Below are 19,609 nucleotides of genomic sequence, written 5' to 3' on the forward strand. Positions count from 1 at the left end.
TCAGCTACATCAGTCTTATTTATTTGAAATGATACTTCTGCTTTGGGGGGCTCCTGCTATAATTGGACTTTTGCATTGTTGTGACTCATCCGCAGGCACTTGAGGACAATGCTGCCTTCGCTACAGCAGAATAACTGGCATGCTTGTCCCAGATGGCTTCCTGGGAGATGGCATTCAGACTAGGGAAAAGAGAGAACAATTTTTAAGGGCATTTGGAAGCCTTTTATGGATTAGAATCACAAAGCAGATGTTGCTGTGTAGTGTTCACAGCCATTTTCTGTGAAGGCTACACTTGTTTTAGCTAAACAGAGCTTCACAACTGATAGAAAATGGTAACTCTTTCCCCTCCTTGTCACCCCCCCGACACCTTCTCTCCTGCAGTATATATGGTGTGGATTGGATTTCTGAAAAGAAATGAAACCTTTGATTTCTTTTCTCTTCTTATTTTTCCCCTGAAGGAATGCATATTAAGGAGGCACTTGATATGTTCAGTTACAAGTGGGTTTTTTTTTACCACAGGTATTTTTTTAGTGTCTTCTGAATAGAAATGGAGTAAGTGAAGTGTAGAGAACACCATGTGTCCACAGGAGCCTTCTGCTTTCATCCAAGACTGCTCTAAAGCTTAATGAACACGAATGAAATCCTGGAAGGTTAAACTGCTCAGGAAAGCAGTGACACAGTGATAACAAGGGCTCTGATTCTTGAGCACTGCTAATTTGTACAGGAGTGATTTCAGAGGGTCACTAAACAGGGAATACCAGCTCGACCTCTCCATTGGAAGTTCCCCTCAGAAAAACATGAGGGGCTGAGCAAACAGTGTGCCTAGTTCACAGCCAGGAGCACTAACTTAGCCTGCCAGGGATTTCAGTTTATATTCGTACGCCAGACATTGAATGAAGGCAAACAAGGGCTTTCATTCATGATTTCCAACTGATTTATTTGTGCAGTGGCTGTGATCTTAACTCCCTCTTCCACCAGTGCAGCTGATTTGACAGGTCAGTGTCAGGTGAGCCAAGCTTCTTCCCAGTATCCACAATGCAATTTAAACTTTAATTATGCAGGGTATTCACAAAGGTTTGTATCCTTAGACTCCTTCTATTGCTCTTAGGCAATAGAGCTCTTCCAGTTAATGATACAAGGCTTAAATTAGGTTCCTGTTATCTCTGTAGTTAACAGAAGGAGCCTGGAAAGGCAAGTTTCCAAGGATGGCTTTCTTAATAATGCCCTTAGCTGTGTGTTGAAAGGAAATTTATTGCTTTGATTGTCTTTGCCTTAAGACATATGTATTATATATTGTTCTCAACCTCCCAAATTATTTTATATTCTTATTTTTTCCAAATTATACAATAAATAGAAGGATAACTTTTCTGATAGAATCTTTAATAAGATGCTTTTGGATAAGCTAAAAATTGCTGTTCTTCCTGGTGACTTTAAGTGGTAGCAGCTCACATATATCAAAAGAAACACAACAAAGAGGAGAAAAAAAAGGCAAACAGAGCTTTCCAAAGTTACTATTATAGACAATTTTCTGTTTAATATAAGGAAAAAATACGTGTAGAAAGGAGACTTCCAGATAGACTAAGGATACATGATGTTTTTCTAATGGCAAGTACTGTCCTGGGCTGATCTCTCATTTCACAGAGGTGTATTAAAAATTTTACAACTCTCAAAGCATTGCAACAGGAGAGAAAACACACATAGATCATTCATCAAAGACTGGGATTCAGGTAAAAATGCTGAGCTCCCTTTACAAGGCCCACAAAGACTATATCTCAGTGCATCACTCAAAAAATTGGGGTTTTGCCAGTGACGACAGCTGAAGAGAAAGCTTGTGATTTTCAGCAGAATCGGCACAGTTCATTGTTCAGGACCTGGATTTGGATGTTCTCAGAGGGTCAGAAGCTCTGACACATCTGTGGCTGTGATGGCTGTGACTGCTGCAGGCCATAGCCACACCCCCATGGCACCGGTGGCACCAATATTGGTGCCCAGGTTATACACAGGTACCACCTACTGATTTGCCTCTCTTTTTATTTGTGAGATTTATTATTATTTTGTGTTTTTATTTTTATTTTGAATATATGCAAATGCCTGCCTAATCATGGAGGGATGGAGAACAATGACACAGCAGACACCAACAAATTGTCCCTTGTAATGGGGTGAGCTTCTCTTAGAAGTATTTCTTCTTGTATTTGCATTCTAATCTCCATGTGGGATTAGAGCCAAGACACAGGTATTTCCTTTCCCCTGACCCAGATGATGCTTTACTCTGATATGTCCCTGGAGGAATGCCCACTCCATATCTTCCCCTGTTTTTTGGCTAGTATTCCATAAAACAGAACATCCTGTGCAACGCTCACTTTTCTGTCAACAGCTCTAAAGACAGGAGTATGCCCTGTCTTGGCCCAGATTCTTCTCAGCCTTCCGTTTCTTCTTAAATGATGTGACCTTTTTGTGTTTCTTATGTCCCCCAGCTCCTCTCTTCAGTGAGAATTTGTGAGCGGTAATGGAAAAGTAATGTATTACATCACTTTTTTTCTAGATTTTCTCTAGAAAAGCAAATCTGGACTCTGCTACTACAGTGCTAATTTTGGACCAATGGTCTGTAATGGGTGGAATCTTGATATTTCCACATCTTTCCACCCCTAAGTTCTTTAACAGGTTGGAGTGATTAAGGTGAAAGATGCTGTTCCACATGACCTTCATTAATCCTCAAAACTTCTAGCAGGCTGCCTCTGTTTCCATCCAGAATGCTTTCTAAATTTGTTTTTGCATGACACTAGGATATATCTAAGACCTTATGGTTGGCTCATTCTATGTAATATTTTTTGGGTACTAAGTGTTCCTGCAGATGCCTTCCAAGATTGGCTCCAATGTGAGCTGTACTTCAGTCAAGAAATCAAACTTGGGTTTTTTTCTGCAAGCTGAGTTTGTCCTTCCTGTTCTTGAGGTCAAAAGATCTTTCAGAAATTCCTCCAAGTTATTTTTAATGAGGTCCAACACCATTCCTACTGAAAGACTATCAAAGCAGAGAACTGGCAAGATACAAAAAATGCAGATGACTCACCAACATGGAATATAGCTCTGTCACTAGGACACAGTATGTGAAATTCAACATAAATCAGCGACTTCACTAATAAATATCCCCATCCCCAACTTCTGCTGAGCCACCATCTGGAGCTTTATCCACACCTTCAGCAAGCTTCCTGGCACCCAGAACTCGTATGTCAGAGTAGGGGGTTAGGCTGGGTTTGTTAGGCTTGAAAGAAGAACTCTGTGACCCAGCCCCAGCGAGATGGGAATGTGCAGGAAGCGAGTTTGGTGCCTCACACAGTTGGGAAGTGTGCTTGTGACTTATTACTTAGAGGCAGAAAAACAACATTCCTCTCACTGCACACTTCAAGCAGCTGGGCAAGACACAGTCCATGGCCAGTCCAGAGAAACACATATGCTGATTGCTTGGCTAGCTGCTAACACATGGAAAAAATAATGGATCTGCCTTCCCAGCTAGAAGCATGAAGAGTCTCTCCCTTTTGTGACTGTCAATTTCACAAGACTTGTAATAATTGTGTCTAAAGGCCCCTAGCACTCTCCAGTTTGACTGAAATTGCTAAATGAACACCAAATTCAGGGGGAAAGGTGGACAGATGTGGATGAACAAGCTGATATCATTATTCCTATTTTCCTAGGAAAGCAGGGTGAAAGTTGTGCAGGTTGGAGGGGAACGTAATTTAAAATATAAGCTTGCCTGAACTCAGGATAGATCTCAAGGGTCCCCAGTGACTCTTGTGTCTCTTAACAGGCTTTGAACTCTTTGTGACTCTGTAATTACTGCCTGAAAGCAGGAATAGATTTCCTAGAAATATGTCAGTAACTCTCCAGTTCTTCTTCCCTCTTTTCAAACCTAGGTAGTGTCTTTGCATTTCTGCATAGATTTAGGAGATAATTTTAGCTAGTTCTTTAAGAGCTAATATGAATACATAGCAATATTCTGTAATTCATTCTTTCCTTATTTGTTATTGATATGGGTTGTTCAAGAAACCTGCTGATATTTGACTTTTATCAAAGATGGATATAAAAGAGGCTTTTAAGCATTTTATACCCTTAATGCAATCTGTTGGTAGCATACAATCTTTGTTGAATAGAAAGACAATTTTTTTCCTGGTCCCTCTCATTCTACAAATGCTTCAGCAATAAGAATTCTTATTACTCTTGGTAGTTTTGGGGTTGTTTTTTTTATTATTTTTATATTGAATTTCACAGTATGTTCTGGGCTTTCATATTCTGGTTGTATCTACTGTGCTGGTATGCTTCACTGATGCACCTCCAGCTACCCTCAAGTTATTTTCTATTTAGACTCATTTCCTGTGAGACTACAGTTCCTTGAGAAAGTATAAATCTACATTTTTTTCTCCCTCTTCTCCTGCTTTCCTTTTATAAATGTCATAACTTTGTCACTCCATCATTATTCCTGCCTAAGTTGTATTTCACTATTTCAAGTAGTCTCTCTGTGTTAACCAGGATAAAATATAGAAATACCTTCCCTTCACTAGATTTTGTGGCATCAACAGGATGTCACTGCCACATTCTAATTATCTTCTGGACAGCCCCTGTTCTGCTGTAATCATTACTCAGCCAATTACAAACAGCTCTTTTACTGTTAGGGAGAAGAAAAAAAAATCTCCGTATCTCCTAGAGCTTCAAATCTAAATACTATTATCCCTGTGGCTAATATGTAGTAGCCATCCTACCACCATAACACTGACATTACCATAGGTTTTTATCCACAGAACTCTAAAAAAAGCTTAATTTACTGACCTGTGAGATTCCAGGATCTACCAAGAACCATAAAGACCTTCAGGTCATGCTCTTTATACCATATTTCTTATATACATGTGCTGACAACCATCATGCTTGATCTGTTCTGTCTGATTTTGTCTCCTCTATGACCCTGTAATGCATAAACCCAAGTTCAAGTAATTTTACTTACTCCTCAGCTATGTGACTGTGCTTAATCCCTTCTTTTCTGGCAGCTCCTTTCTTGAGTCTGGTCAAAGGCTTGCCTCCTAGGTTATAAAGCTGATAGACAAAGAGAGCTCTTCTGTGAACAAGACCCTGACAGGGAAGATGGATTTTAGATGACAGCCCACAGGCGTCACTCACTTCCAGAACACAGCCAGACTTTGCCTCAAGCTTGAACTTCAGCAGAGAGAAAGGGTATAAAGGAAATTTGTCTTCATCACCTGTCCTTTAATTACCTTTTCCTTTTTCTCAGGGATATCTATGGCAAGGCCTGTGTTCATGGGCAGATGCATCATAGAACAGCTGGTGATGTTTTGGCCACATCTCCCATTCAGTCAGGGCAGCAGATATCTCAGAAGACCAGGGGCCTTCAGCACATGAGTCTGAGATCCTCATGAGGGAGTTACCCATCACTGTCATCTTTTGATCCCTTTTTTGGAGGCTTAAAGTTAATCTGCTGTCTGCTGCTCAGATCAAAGCAAAACTCATTAGCATATTTTTTAGAATAAGAGTTAAAATGTTAAGATTATCTTCAGATTTAGAGAATACTATAAAACACATTCAATAAATCTATAAAATGAGACTACTGAATATTTCTGCATCTTGCTCATATGGAAATACATGCTCCAATATTTAACAAAAATAATTGTTCAAACTTTACTTTTCATGGGTTATAGTAAATCCATAATAGATGTAAAATAGATACAAGTGGGACACATTGCATAAACTCTAATTTCTTTCTGTCTTTAAAAATTACTAAATATTTAATTGTTATTTATTTTAATGGCTCAGTGACGAAGCTTGTGGTATTTCAGCAAGGATATATAGTCCATATCTATGCACTTTCTTATAGGGCTCAAGAAGAAAAAGTATTATGAACGTTGCTCCAGAGGAAAAAGCATGGAAGTGATTTACTGGGGATACTGAAGGACAGAACATGTGAAAATATGTAATTTTTTTTTCCTTTTAAATTCAATGAAAATACTTCCATTAACTTCTTTCATATTAGCTTAGCCATCTCATGCTGAGGAGGTATTAAAGGATCAAGGTGGCTGCTTAGCTGGTGCAGAAACTTGGGTTCATAAGAAACTAAGCCTATGATTTGGGGGTCTAGCATCTCCATTAGCAAAGGAAATAATTCAGAACAGCATCAGTCATTCTTTAATTTATTTTTTTTTTCTGTAAAGAAAATGTTTTCACAACACAGGCCTTAAAATCAACATGCATTCTAACTTGCTGAATCTATTCTTCTGTTTTGCGTCTAAGTTTCTTCTATGCTATGTCTTGCTTGTCATTACAGCAGTTCTTTCTTATTATTGCTGAATCAAATGTTTGAAACTACAAATAAAGTGACTTGCCTTCATGCACAATCTTTCAACTTTGTAATCAAACAGCTTGAAGACCAAACTAACAAATATGCTCAGAGTACAACAGTTAATGAAGTAATTAAAAGGCTGTAGGACAGAGAGATACAACAGGCAGCAACTATTCATGACAGTAGCACCAGAAGCTACTGAACAGTTAGTCTTTGTGATTTCATTTTTCTTTTATTACACGGGAGATGTTGCATTTCTCAAATTTTGGCAATGCATGAAACATCACCATGTACATGCAATCCCTGATGTTCTTGGATCGTGTGAGCTCAGCAGAGTTCGGTTCCCTGGAAAACTCATAAGGTTTGGTAAGATCTGTGTTGGAGAAACCCTGGAATCAATTCAGGCTGGAGAAAGGCAGAAGGAGCAGCCCTGACAGAAGGACCTGGGAGTGCTGTGGGTGAGAGCAGGACATGCCCCAACTCAGAACGCCCCTGTGCTGGGCAGCACCCAGAGCCCCAGGGTGGCAGGGGAGGGGGATTCTGCCCCTCTGCCCTGCTCTGCTGAGCCCCCCTGCAGAGCTGCATCCAGCCCTGAGCCCAGCACAGGAGGGACAGGGAGCTGCTGCAGCCAGGCCAGAGCAGGGACACCAAGGCAATCAGAGGGATGGAGCAGCTCTGCTGGGAGGAAAGGCTGAGGGAACAATTGGGATTGTTCAGCCTGGGGAAGAGAAGGCTTTGGGGTGACCTCATTGTGGCCTTGCAGTGCCTGCGGGGATGGAAACAATCTTCAAGGGCCTGGAGTGACAGGACAAAGGGGAATGGCTTCACACTGACAGAGAGCAAGGTTAGATTGGATATGAGGAAGAAATTGTTCCCTGTGAGGGTGCTGAGGCCCTGGCACAGGTTGCCCAGAGCAGCTGTGGCTGCCCCATCCCTGGAAGTGTTCAAGGCTAGGTTGGATGGCACTCTGAATACTGTGGTCTAGTAGAAGGTGTCCCTCCCTGTGCCAGAGGGGTTGGAATGAGCAGATCTTTAAAGGTCCTTCCAACCCAAATCATTCTATGATTCTAAGACTGCCCAGAAAGTCCTCCTGCTGCTGTTTATGACCATTCAAATGGGACATGCTTCCCTGTGTAGTCTTGTTCTGCCCTGCTTGTGCTGACTGAAATAAGCCTGGAATGAGTAAGGATGAGAGCTCTGTGTGAATAAAGTGGTTAAATGGGTTTCCTCATCAGAACTGAAGTGACAGACTACCTTATGTCTCTGGTAACTGCCTGGGCACGTGTATTTTCTGGTGGAATGCAGTCTGAAACTGATTCTCCATCACTTGTGGTCTTTAAGGATCTCTGCTACTTTTATAAAAGAGAGGGGGTTTGCACTTCGTTGTCTGGGTAGAATTCCAACTGGGAGTTTTCAAATTCTTCCTGCTTTGATTTCCCTGACACTTCCAACAAGAAGTTAATCAATTCCTGTCCTGGCAGCAGCACAGCTGCTTTTCATCCTCGCTCTGTAGCTGAGCAGGTGAGCCAAGGCCACTGTCCACCGTAGCAGCATGTTTGACACTGCTGCCCTGATCCTCATCTTCATCTGGAGGAGCCAGGCAGCTGCTGCATTGCTGGGCAGGGCTGCTTTTCCTCAGAGGTGACACAGGTCATTCCATGGTGAGATAGTGGTAAATATAAAACTGTTTTCTGATTTGTTATTCCAGATCAAGCCACAGAAGTCAGCAAAAGCTGTCCCCAGCATGGGAGTGGGTAAGCTTTGTTTATTTGTATAACATTATGTTACAGTAGTATTATTGGAGTGGGGAGAATGCACCCTCTGAGGGGTAATTATCTTGGTATGCCTGAATAACCCAGAAATGCAGACATAACATCATCAGGTACCCTTTGCAGGGTTATGCTGTTGGTTCTTCCTGGTTTTTTAGGGAGGGTGTCCAGGCTCTGCTCTGTGGGGTCCAGCAATGGCACCAGAGGAGTGGGCAGAGACTGATCCCAGGAAGTTCCACCTGAACACGAGGAAAAAATTACAGACTCCCCTGAGAGGGTGTGAAGTCTCCCTCACTGTAGATATTCCAGACTCCTCTGGACACAATCCTGTGCCATGTGCTCTGGGATGGTCCTGCTGGAACAAGAGGGTTGGAGCAGAGGAGCCACTGTGCTCTCTCCCAGCCGGAGTCATTCTGGGGTTCTGTGTGAGTGCCACGGGTGTGAGGCATGTTAAGTGAATGAGGATGCCATGAGAAATGAGATGCAATGAGAAAGCTCCTTTTCCAAAGATCACCTTAGCATCTCTGGCTTCACTGACCTGGCTTTTCTAGGAACAGTGCAAGTAGGTGCAGATCCTACATTTGCACCCTTGGACGTGTCTAATTTTTAATGCCGTTCAAAATCAGAAAGATGGTAACTGCAGCTGTGTTAAGGACCCTGGGACAACATCACCATTTCTATGTGCGACTTCACTCTGGTTAAGGTTTCCTGTACCACTTCCCTGTAAGGTCATCATCAATCCCTTTCTTCTAAATAAACAGACACTTTGCCTTTTGTGAACATGGAACAATGACCTAGTCACACAATTTAATATCAATTAATCTTGCATGCAATTGCGACAGAGTTTTATCAGGTTTTTTTCCTCCATGTGAAAGTTGTCACCAGCATTACTATTGTGGCTGATTCTCTCCAGCTTTGATTGATTAGTGCAGCCGGATTTCCTTATCACTACTATTAAGCACTTGATCTGATGGTAAACACTTGTTCAACTAAACATAAAATGTACTTGCTTGTCCCAAAGCTTTACATTCATAGGAAGGAATGATAATTTTCTAATTATTCTCAAATTTTTAGCACTCCTTATGCTGTTCAGTTATTTAATGATTTTTTTTTTCTTTTAATCTGTGTAATTAAGTAAAATATGATGGCAAGAATAATCAATGCAGGAACACTTGAGAAGTCAGGACAGAGCTGTGCAGGGTAGTTATAAAAAAAAACCACAACCAAATCAGGAGTTCCAAAGCAGCTCAAGGAAACAAAAAAGTTTGGAGAAAACCCTCAGCAGCAGGAAGGGCTGCAACTACAACTTTTCAGGGAAACAGGAGTTGGGAACATTAGAAGAAAACCAGGGATAGGTAACACTTAGAGGGGCACAATGGGAAACTACTGCCACTCAAGATGGCTGCTCCTCTTAGGTGCAGAAAGGCATAGAAAAGAAAGGCACATGGGAGGAAGATGAGAAAGTTCCTTGTCAAAACAGATTATCTCAAATGGATCCCTAAATCTGCTTTGAAGGAATCATGCTTCCCCACCTCCCTGCAGTTCTGAGTGGTTCTGGGGGTGTGAATCCATTCTGCAGCATTTCTTGTCCAGGAGTTAATTGTGGCTTGTGAGGAACAGGGACAGCAGCAAATTCTATAAATCACGCTTTTCCTCAAGTTTGCTAAATGAATTCATGTGATTTCTTCTGCCACTTGCTGCTTTCCAGGTGAAGTTTTATCTTAGTCTGCCACTTGGTGCTTTTGCTTAAAATACTGGTCTCAGAAATATAATCAAATTTTGCTCTCTGACTCCTCCTGGGCAGATTTGAAGTTGTATACAATAGAACTCTATTTAAATAGCTCACTATCAATGCAAGGAAGGGAGATAATTTTCAGTGCAATTTAAAATTGAGCCATAGGATAAAACACCGAGGTACTTATTATACAAACCAGAATGTTTAGAAAGAAAGAAAAGGCTGCTGTAGGACTTAATTTCTCATCTAACATGTATTGGATGATCATGGCATACCAGTGGATGACAGTCCATTTAATCTACTGTTCATTGAAGTTAGGGTTATCAGATGGAGAGTTATCTGGATTTTGTGGCAATAGTGGAAGTTTAAAAAAAATAAAAGTTAACAAACAAACCTTTCCTGAGAGATCTAGAATTTTTCTATTTCAAGTGAAGGCTATTAGTGAAATTAGGAAGAGATCAATGATATGATTTTTATGAGACTGTGTATTCTTTGGCTCCTGATCCAGCTAGGCTACTGACCAGGCCAAGGGGGAGGCTGAAACATGTGGGATGTGACCTAAGATCCACAGGTAGTTGCTGTGGCAGTTGTCACCACTAACAGATTGCAAAAAGTAAATGACTGATTGCTCTGCCTTGAGTAGATCCTCATCCTCAGCATTTTAAAACTCTTACTCACAGTCTTGGAATTATAGTCGACAGCTTATAGTAGTTATGTTCAGCAACTTTTTCTACTCTGTGTAAAAAGCCAAAAGACAGTAACCAGTCCTTTAAGGAAAGAAAGACATTAATGCCCTGTTTTATGGGCAGTACATAGAGTGAGAACTCTGTGGTGCGACCTGGGTTTAATTTAAAATACTGCTTTGGGACGTTTAAGCTGTTAAGCAATGTTGTTACATGAGAATGCTGAAATGCTGTTGCCTATAATGCAATTGATGGTTTTATCAGGGTATCCAGAATCCCAATAAGAATCCCAGTAATAAGGCAAGTTTTGCTGTTGTTATAGGTACAGATGTGTTGTAAACCCACATAACAAGAACGTGGTCTTTACTGATTTACAGTTGTTAAGGAGTGAATAGAAGAAGAGTATGTTCATAGTTTGGGAGCACATTTTTTTCTCATCTCAGCTACTTGCCTTACCCCATCAGTAGTTCCACTCATTTCAAGGCACTGTAGTCAAGGGTTTTCTTTTTCAGGCCTTAAAGATGAAGTTCATGGAATCTGAGCCAATTCCTCAGTGTAGACTAAAGCTAGTAAGTAATTATCCATTTCTCATTTCTTTTTAAATTTATGCTCAAGGTTTAATTTTTGGGTAAAAATTCTGATACCACTGAAGTCAAAAACAATTTTGTCACTGGTTTCAAGGCCTTGTTTTAACTTCCATATTGTGCCTCTGTAATTTTTCTCAGAGGCTGAATTTACTTTTTTCATGCTGTTACTACTATTTTCTGCTGTCATTATTTCTCTTTTAGGAGTAAGACAAGAGGAAGAGCTGACTTGTGGGTGGCTGACATAATATTCAGGCTTTTCCTCATTCAGGCCTAGAAATTTACAAGTTTGTGAATGTTGTTTGTGAATGTAGCCAGCTAATCAGACATCCACCAAAATATTTTCACCTTTAAATTCAGTAGCATAATAAAAGATTTTTGAAACAGTTGACCTCAGGAAAAATGAGTGTGCCAGCTCTTTGATTTAAATCAAGGATCAACAGTGTTTTGTCTGTATTTAAAGCTTTTGCCAATTATGAGAATCACAGCTTTTCTTTCCATATGTTACTATATTGCATAGTTGTAAAAGGAAGTGTGACCCACATTTAATATAAAGTAAGTCTCAGAAACCAGAAGGCAAAGGAAAAAAAATCCTCATAACTTTTTTTCTTTTTCAATGATTTGTGATTCACTGGGGTAGAGGGTGGTCTGTAGTTACAGAAAAAGAGACCTGATCTTGTTCTTATAATCTCTAGTGGGAAGATAACCTAAGTGCAAATGTTCTTGACTATATTTCAATAGAAACTCAAATTTAAAAAAACAGAAAGGACAGTGAAAGTCTGTAGGGGTGAACAGGGTTTAAAGGGTAAAATTAGAAGTTAAAATGATGCAATGAAAACTATTTAGTGATTTTTTGAGCAGTTGTACAGGTTCTGTATGCCTCTTGTATGTAAATCTTCTAAAAATAAATGAAATGTTCCTTTACCATTATCTTGTTATAACATAATGGTATCTTATTACAGATTATAATCTGTACTATAGATTAATAATAGAATTATTAATTATATTATTATAATTAAAAATAAACCATTATCTTAGTGGTTTGTCTATCAATCAGGAGTAGGGTGTAGTGAAATGTCAGCCTGTACATTTTTCTTTGCAAGTTTTTTCCATTTTAAAATATGTCATGTATTTCTTCATTCCTATTTGTGACTCATATGGTGCAGAAAAGTCATAAAATGCTCAAGAGGTTACACAAGATGCTTTTTCTCTTTTTCACCACAGAAGCAAGGTAAAACAGGCTCCTAGAGTAACACCGCACAATGAGCAGAAGGAAACATATCTCCAACAGTCACCAAAATAGATTTTCTATGGCCTAAAATGTACTTTAGTCCTTCAAGACTGGAAGTACATGAGTGCCCTGCTGGGAAAGTGGCTGATCCTGCTGGGCTGTGGGATAATAAATTTGTGACAATGCAAAGCTGCTTGTGTGGGACTGATCCTTGCCAAAACATCAGGCAGAAGAGTTTCAGGGGTGATGCTCTGTTAAAGGACTTTGATGGCAAATCCCCTGAAACAGCTCAAATTGGTTCAGACTGGAGCAGGCTTTTCTTAAGTTTGGGATTTCCTTCTTCATCTTGAGATGTGGAAATTACAGCAGCTGAGGCCATTACAGCAAACTGGATGGCTGCTGCTAATGCTACAGACAGCTGCTGGACTTTGTCAAGTTATGTTGTAAAGAATCCAGTTGCAGGATTTCTTGGTTTGTTTATGCTTTATTACTATGTTATTTATCTTTAATATACTTTTAATATTTGCTATACTTCAATTTCATTCTTGCAGATGGGAGATTGAATGGGCCAGCAGCTACATTATGTAACAGCCCAAACCACAGAGCAAAAGATGCTAAATATCACTGCATGACTAATGAAGAATATCTCAATCACCTTAACGATATGCTGATGGATGTCTGTGGGGTAAATAACATCGAGTTTTGGTATGCTTTTGGCAGTGAAGCTGGTAGCTATTTTGATTCAAACATTTGTTTTGAAAGTCAGTTTGGAGGAGCTGTTGGGAAGGTGGCTCTAAAAATTATGCTGGATTTCAAGTCTTCTGTGTTCTCATAAACCTCCAGTTCAAATACATTTAGTTTTCAAGGCAAAACCTTTTATTTATTCTTAATTGTTTTCTCTGCAGTCTCTGCCAGGAAAATACACTCTGGGTTATTTTTTCCCATCCTTTTGTGAGTACAGCTATTAAGCATTCTGCAATTAGCAATGAATATCTATGAACTATTCATTCATGAAATAGCCCATCTATTCATGAGAATGATTCTTCAAGAAGGTGTTCCTAGTCCCCAAAGTTTGCAACACTGTGATCTTAATCAAGAGCTGATTTTCCAGCTTTCTACATTTGGTTATTATTTTCTGTAAGGCAGAACTACAAATGTTTTGGATTCTTAAACTGCATTAAAATACTTGCCTGTTGCCAGTACAAGTCAAAAGCAAACCTTTGTTATTTATTTAAAAAATATGCAGTAGACCTGTTAAATATATCTAGTTTAATATATTTAGTTAAATATTCCTTGTTAGGACACCTATTCTGCCTTCTGTGAAACAGACAGTAACAGCGACAGTATCAGCAAGTCCTGAACAGCTTTTTGCTTGCCTTGAGGAATTCTTGTACTCACTGGGTTTGTTGGGAAAGAACCTGACCTTCATGTTACATTAGCAAGAATTCTGTCAACTGTTTCACACCCAAGCAGCCAAGGAAGTACTCCCTTGGCTCTTGCCATCTCACAAGTAAGCAAGAAAAAGTTGCACAGCACCTACAGTAACCTGCTGTGTTTACAGAAATGAATATACAGCGTGAACACTTGTAGTGGGTATAAATGAAGATGTGGTATTAAAATACATCTTTATCAAGCTTAAGTGGGGAGCTCTACCAAGTTATTAGTGATTTATGGCTGCATTCAATTACACATTGAATCCATAGAGTCTGGATTAAAATGCCAGAACTACCTCTGGTGGCTGCTTTAATCTGTGAGGTCAAACATACAAACTGGTGCCTGAGTTGAAGCTTTAGAGCTGAGTGAGTCTCCAAACTGGACAATTTTGCTGTATCTTGCAAGCATGCAGGGCTGGGGACACAGTTCGGGAATCAGCTGTTCTTTTGGAGGGAAGTGAAAGCAGGGTATTACCTGTCTGCCAGTTCTGGCACTAACATTGCTACCAGAGTATTTCAGAACAGGAGAGCCTCATGCTTCGGAGTTTTAAGCCAGTAGAGCACCAGGAGCACACAAGACCAGGAAACATGTGCCGAGGCCCCACAGGGTGGCTGGAGGATAAAGAGAGTAGACCCACATCTTCCTTTCCTGTGAGAAGAGATACTGCTTAAAATGTCCAGAATTTTAAAGTTTGAGCATAAATTCAATGATAAACTAAATTTAAGCCATAAAAAAAACTATTCTAAAAGCTCAGTGTGAAACTCTGTTTAGCTATGCAAAGAGAGACAAATTTATAAGAAATAATGACAAGATAAAACAGGAAAAAGCTCCTGATCAGCAACTCATCTCCACTGTGGCAGTGATGATGTGATATATATACACACATGCTAATTTCCCAGTTTTTATTTGTCTCTTACAGCATTGCTGTTGGCTCTGACGGTAGTAATATTTATCTGCTTGGTTTTTCTTTTTTCCTGTACTGGACAACTGAGTGAATCAAGGACATCAGTCTAAAACAAGAAAGGAAACTGACGTTCACAGAATTATTAAAGCTGGGGAAAAAACCTCCAAAATCATTGAATCCAACCTCTGACCCAACACCACCACGGCAGCTAAACCATATCACGAAGTGCTACTACATTTGCTCATTCTTTTAACATTTCAAAAGACAGTGAGTCTAACACTTCCGTGTGAAACCTGTTCCAATGCTTAACCACCTTTTCAGTGGATAGATTTTTCCTATTATCCAACCTGAACCCCTGAAATGACTGAATCTTGCTACCAGTTGGAATCTGAGATTACTAATTACTATTGTCCTTTCATTTCTGTTTCAGTTTATACTCATCTAGAAATTGAAATATTTTGACGCTAGCTCCATAACTTCCCCATTTCAAATCTTCTTGCTGATTCAGAAGTTTAACAAAGAAAACATGACACAGTGCTGGATTTTTCCCCAGTCAGCTCCCGGCACCAAGCCAAGAGTGGGCTGCTCCTGGAAATCAGGGCAGCTTAGGGCTTATGCTCTACAGCACAGGCTGTCCAGCATCGAGGGCAGGAGCAAGGATGACGGAAAGGTCTTACATGCGACTTCCAAAAGAGATTTATTCCTCTAAAGGCTCCAGGAAGGAAAGACAGAAGATGCAGGGCTACAGCAACTTATATATGGGGGAGGAGCAAGGGGAGTGTACAAATAATAAACCAATAGGGAACACTTAGGGGGATGAGCACAAGGTGGGGCTACACAATACCTAAATCAATGGGGAACACCAGGGGAGGAGAGTGGGGCACATGGGCCAATGGGGCTTGGAGGAATAGGAGAATTCCAAAGGGTCAGTCCAGGCAGGGGGTTGGCACAAGGGAGGATTGACAACTTAATGGGAGAGCGAACAGGGAACATTCAGGAATAAGGGGCAGGTATCAGGGTGGATTGGCAGCTGGGGTAGGAGGGTACAAGCTAACTATTAACTGGGGGGGTGGTGTACAACTTAACAATATAGAAGGTAATTTAATCAAATATCATGAACAACAATACACCAAACAAAAACACAGTGCTGGGAAGACTGAAGATCATTTGCATTTTCACAGTTAAGTTTTCATACTATTATATTGGTCAATGGTTTATATTCATGGACTCTTCTCTCAAGAAGTGCTTCTCAGGTGTGGCAGCCCTTGTGCAGCACATGGATTTAGTCAGGTTTCTGTGCAGTGTAACAACCTCACCTGAGTCTCCTGTATTCCTCTGCATGCTTGGATTCAGTGAGAAGTGCCAGCTCCCAAAATTAAGGCACTTGCAATGGTGGATGAATTTGCAAATGTTTTTTGCCTTACTCCTCATTTCTAGCCATGCCTTGGTGACTCACAGAGATAGTTTTGGTTTATATAATTGATGTAAAGCAAGGATAATCTTCCTGGAGTCACTCCAGGATATAATTGTTTCTGAGATAATTAACATATCCTTCCATGTGTATAAATGATCCAGGCTGGCTCTTGAGTTTGAGGAAGAATTGAACAGCATTGATTTGAAAATAAATAGGTAATTACAAAATTTAAAACATCTTTACTAACCTGCAGCCAGGGAAATAAGGCAATATTTAAATAATTAAGTTTACACAGATGTGAAGTAACAATCTTTAATGTGTATCTTAGAAATGAGAAAACAAAACCACTACCACCGTGAAGAACAACAAAAGAGAAGGAAACTCGTGGAGATTAAAGCTCCCACTAACGTAAAACATAGCTGTTATTTTATTTTTTTCTTCTCTGTGAAAAAGCAGATGATAACGGATGCAGAGCTAGCTTGTGATCACGCTCATTACTATCTTGTTATCAAAGCAAGAACCAGATGGTATGACCTAGTAAGGGTAAGAAGAATGTTTTCTTTAAATAAATAAGCAGCACTAATAGATTTCAGAACATCATGCAATGTTGATCTTCAGATTCTATAAATATTCAAAGAGACCCGTGCAAAATAGCTCATTAATGATAAAAACTTACTCTGTAATTAAAAAAGAAATCCACTGTCTAAATAATATGCAATTTTTGCAACATTCATTACATTTTAGATGCTGCTGTGGTTATTTCTAAAATTTTCTTCACATTCTACTCTTGTTTATTTTATTTAATGTTTCTGTTGGAAGAGGAGTAATGGGCTACACCTGAGGCCTGACCACTGAGGCTGTACACAAACACAGCTTTCTGCTCTGCTGACATTCTGATGCTTCCCATCACAGAGAGCCATTGAGGGTAATGCTTACACCATGCAAAAAGACTCTCTTAAATGTATCCTATAAAAATATTCCCATCTTCTTAAACTTCTTGAAATATTTGGTCAACAAATCAGCAGAAGAAAAAAATGAATATGATTTTTTCACTGTGTGCATTCAACAGTAGTACTGGTAATCTCAGTTTACAAATTGACTGGTAAAACCACCAACAAACTCAAGCAATCCACCTAAACCTAGACCAAAATCTAATTAATATTAGATATAGAATGAATTGGAGAGAAAATCTACAGGTCTGTAATTTTTCTGTCCATTACCTGATGTAGTTGAATATGTCCGGGTTCATTGCAGGGATTGAACTTGATAGCTTTTGAAAGTGCCTTCTGACCTAAAGTATTCTATTATTCTATTATTCTATTATTTTCTGCTTCTTTCTCAATTCCCATTATTTATTCAGCTTGTAGAGAGATCAGACATTTTGTCAAACTTGTTGGTTCTTGTTAGTGATGATTTCTTTTGCATTCCAGAATTTTCAAGGGTTTGACAGTGAAGGAAATGGCATTATACAGCCAAGGTACTTGAAGAAGTTCTTGTTCCCATTTGGCATTCCAATCACCCTGGAAGGACTGAAGCAGCTTTGGGCAAGGTATAGCAACTCTAAATTATTAGGTCTTTCAATAATGCATCTTTTATAGGATTACAGAGCCTTTGGTAGTGCAGTGAATGACAATAGATTACACTGCACAAGAAATCTTTTGTTATGATTGTGACCTCAGTACACGCAACTGTGTTATAGGAGGCTATGTGTCATCATACTAAGTTCAGTTAGGTCCATCAGTTTCCAATAAATTCAAAGATATAACTTCCTCTTGGCTTTGGTATTTCTGATCCTTTTAACTGAACATGCATTTTCTTCTCAGATGGCACTGTAGGACACTGCTTAAATTAGCCTCTTTTCCAGCAATTTCTCTTATATGCACAAATGCCCAGCTCAGTGTGTCCTGGGTTAAAGTCAGTTTCAGATATCTCAGGTCAGGTAAGAACTGCAAACAGAGCTTCCATCCAGGAGGTCCATGGACAGTCCATGTTGCACACCTGTATGAAGGCACAACCTCTTATTTTCAGAGCACTACATTTACTTGCAATATTTTCAACCGCAATAAAAGCAACACAGTCAAAAGAAAAATGCCACATACCAAATACTTAATAAAAGAAAGCAAGGCAATTTCATGCTGTGTAAAAATTTCAAGTAATATCATGAGATGCTTTTATAGACAAGTAATTTGTTGTGTAGTGGGGGGAACTTGTCTGCCTTCAACAAAGAGGAGCTGTGCTATAAACTGTGTTTGCAGTGGGATAGATGTCAGTTGTATGTGGCATTATATAAAAAGCTACCTTTATTGCAGGTCTATTTTGAAAAGTGATCACACTAATATATAGAATCTCAGTGTATTGCATTTTGGTTATAAACTGCATTAATTATATAGATTTTTCTTAGCATTGATTCATTTATGAACTATTTTCTACTCCATGAGATTTTACTTCCCATTCTGATTTCTTATTCCTGTGGCATGTTAAAGAGTGTCCTTTTCATGCAGTTATCTGCTGCATAACTTCAACCCCATCAGCACTCCTTTTAGAGAATAACTAAAATCTCTTACATGCCTGATATGTCTGTAACTTGAATAAGGGAATTAGACTGAAGCTGAGGCTGTATTAGGCATTGCCATGCATCAGGGCACTGGCAGGGGGAGAAACTCCAGAGGATATAGCCTATGGAAGGATTTATACCTCAGAAAATATGAAAAGTGTTTATGAAGCTAAACCTATGTTTCTGAAGGATGATTGCAATTCTGAGCATCTTTTGTGACCACTTTGAGACACTTGAGAATGGATTTTTTGGAGACCTGCATCTCAAACCAGACTCTGAAAGACTGCAGCACTGAGAACTGGAGAATACTCCTGGCAATTTTCTCCTCAGGGTAGTGTTTTTAGAAGTGACTCTGTGATTACAATGCGTAATTCCCATCTTTTGAGCCTCGTGTAAAGTCACTCATTCATTTTCAATGTGGTATGGCACCTTGGTAAGGAAGGGAAGTCAGTGAGAGCTAAGCTGTTAAGTCAGTTAAGGACATTTGTAATGCCTTTCTATGGGGAACACATGAATATTTTAAAAGAGCGTTTCTTTTTCAAGGTATGATACAGATGAAAAAGGATAACTAACTCACCAAGAATTTTTAAGAAACTGGGGATAGAGTTTCCATCCACTGGCACAGGCTCAGCCAGCACATCACAGATGACAGTCTTGCACATTTACAAGCATTAATTTTGCTTATTATTAGAATAATAAACAAAAGAAGCATTCAAAGCTGAAAGAGCAGCAGGAATAGCAGAAAATAAAGCTCTGCATGTAAAAGAAATTACAAATCAGATCAAGTAAGTTATTTATGAGCTTAGCATTTACCTTGCAGTGTTTGTGTTTTAGTTTGTCAAGATGACACTGAGCAATACAAATACAATGTTACTAAAAAAAAGGCTCTTTAAAAGAGTTTTGGAAGGTGCTGGACCAAGCTTATCCATAGTGCTAATCCCTTGATTTGCTGGAGATGAGCTTA

This window comes from Poecile atricapillus, chromosome W (assembly GCF_030490865.1).
Source record: "Poecile atricapillus isolate bPoeAtr1 chromosome W, bPoeAtr1.hap1, whole genome shotgun sequence".
Classification (NCBI taxonomy): domain Eukaryota; kingdom Metazoa; phylum Chordata; class Aves; order Passeriformes; family Paridae; genus Poecile; species Poecile atricapillus.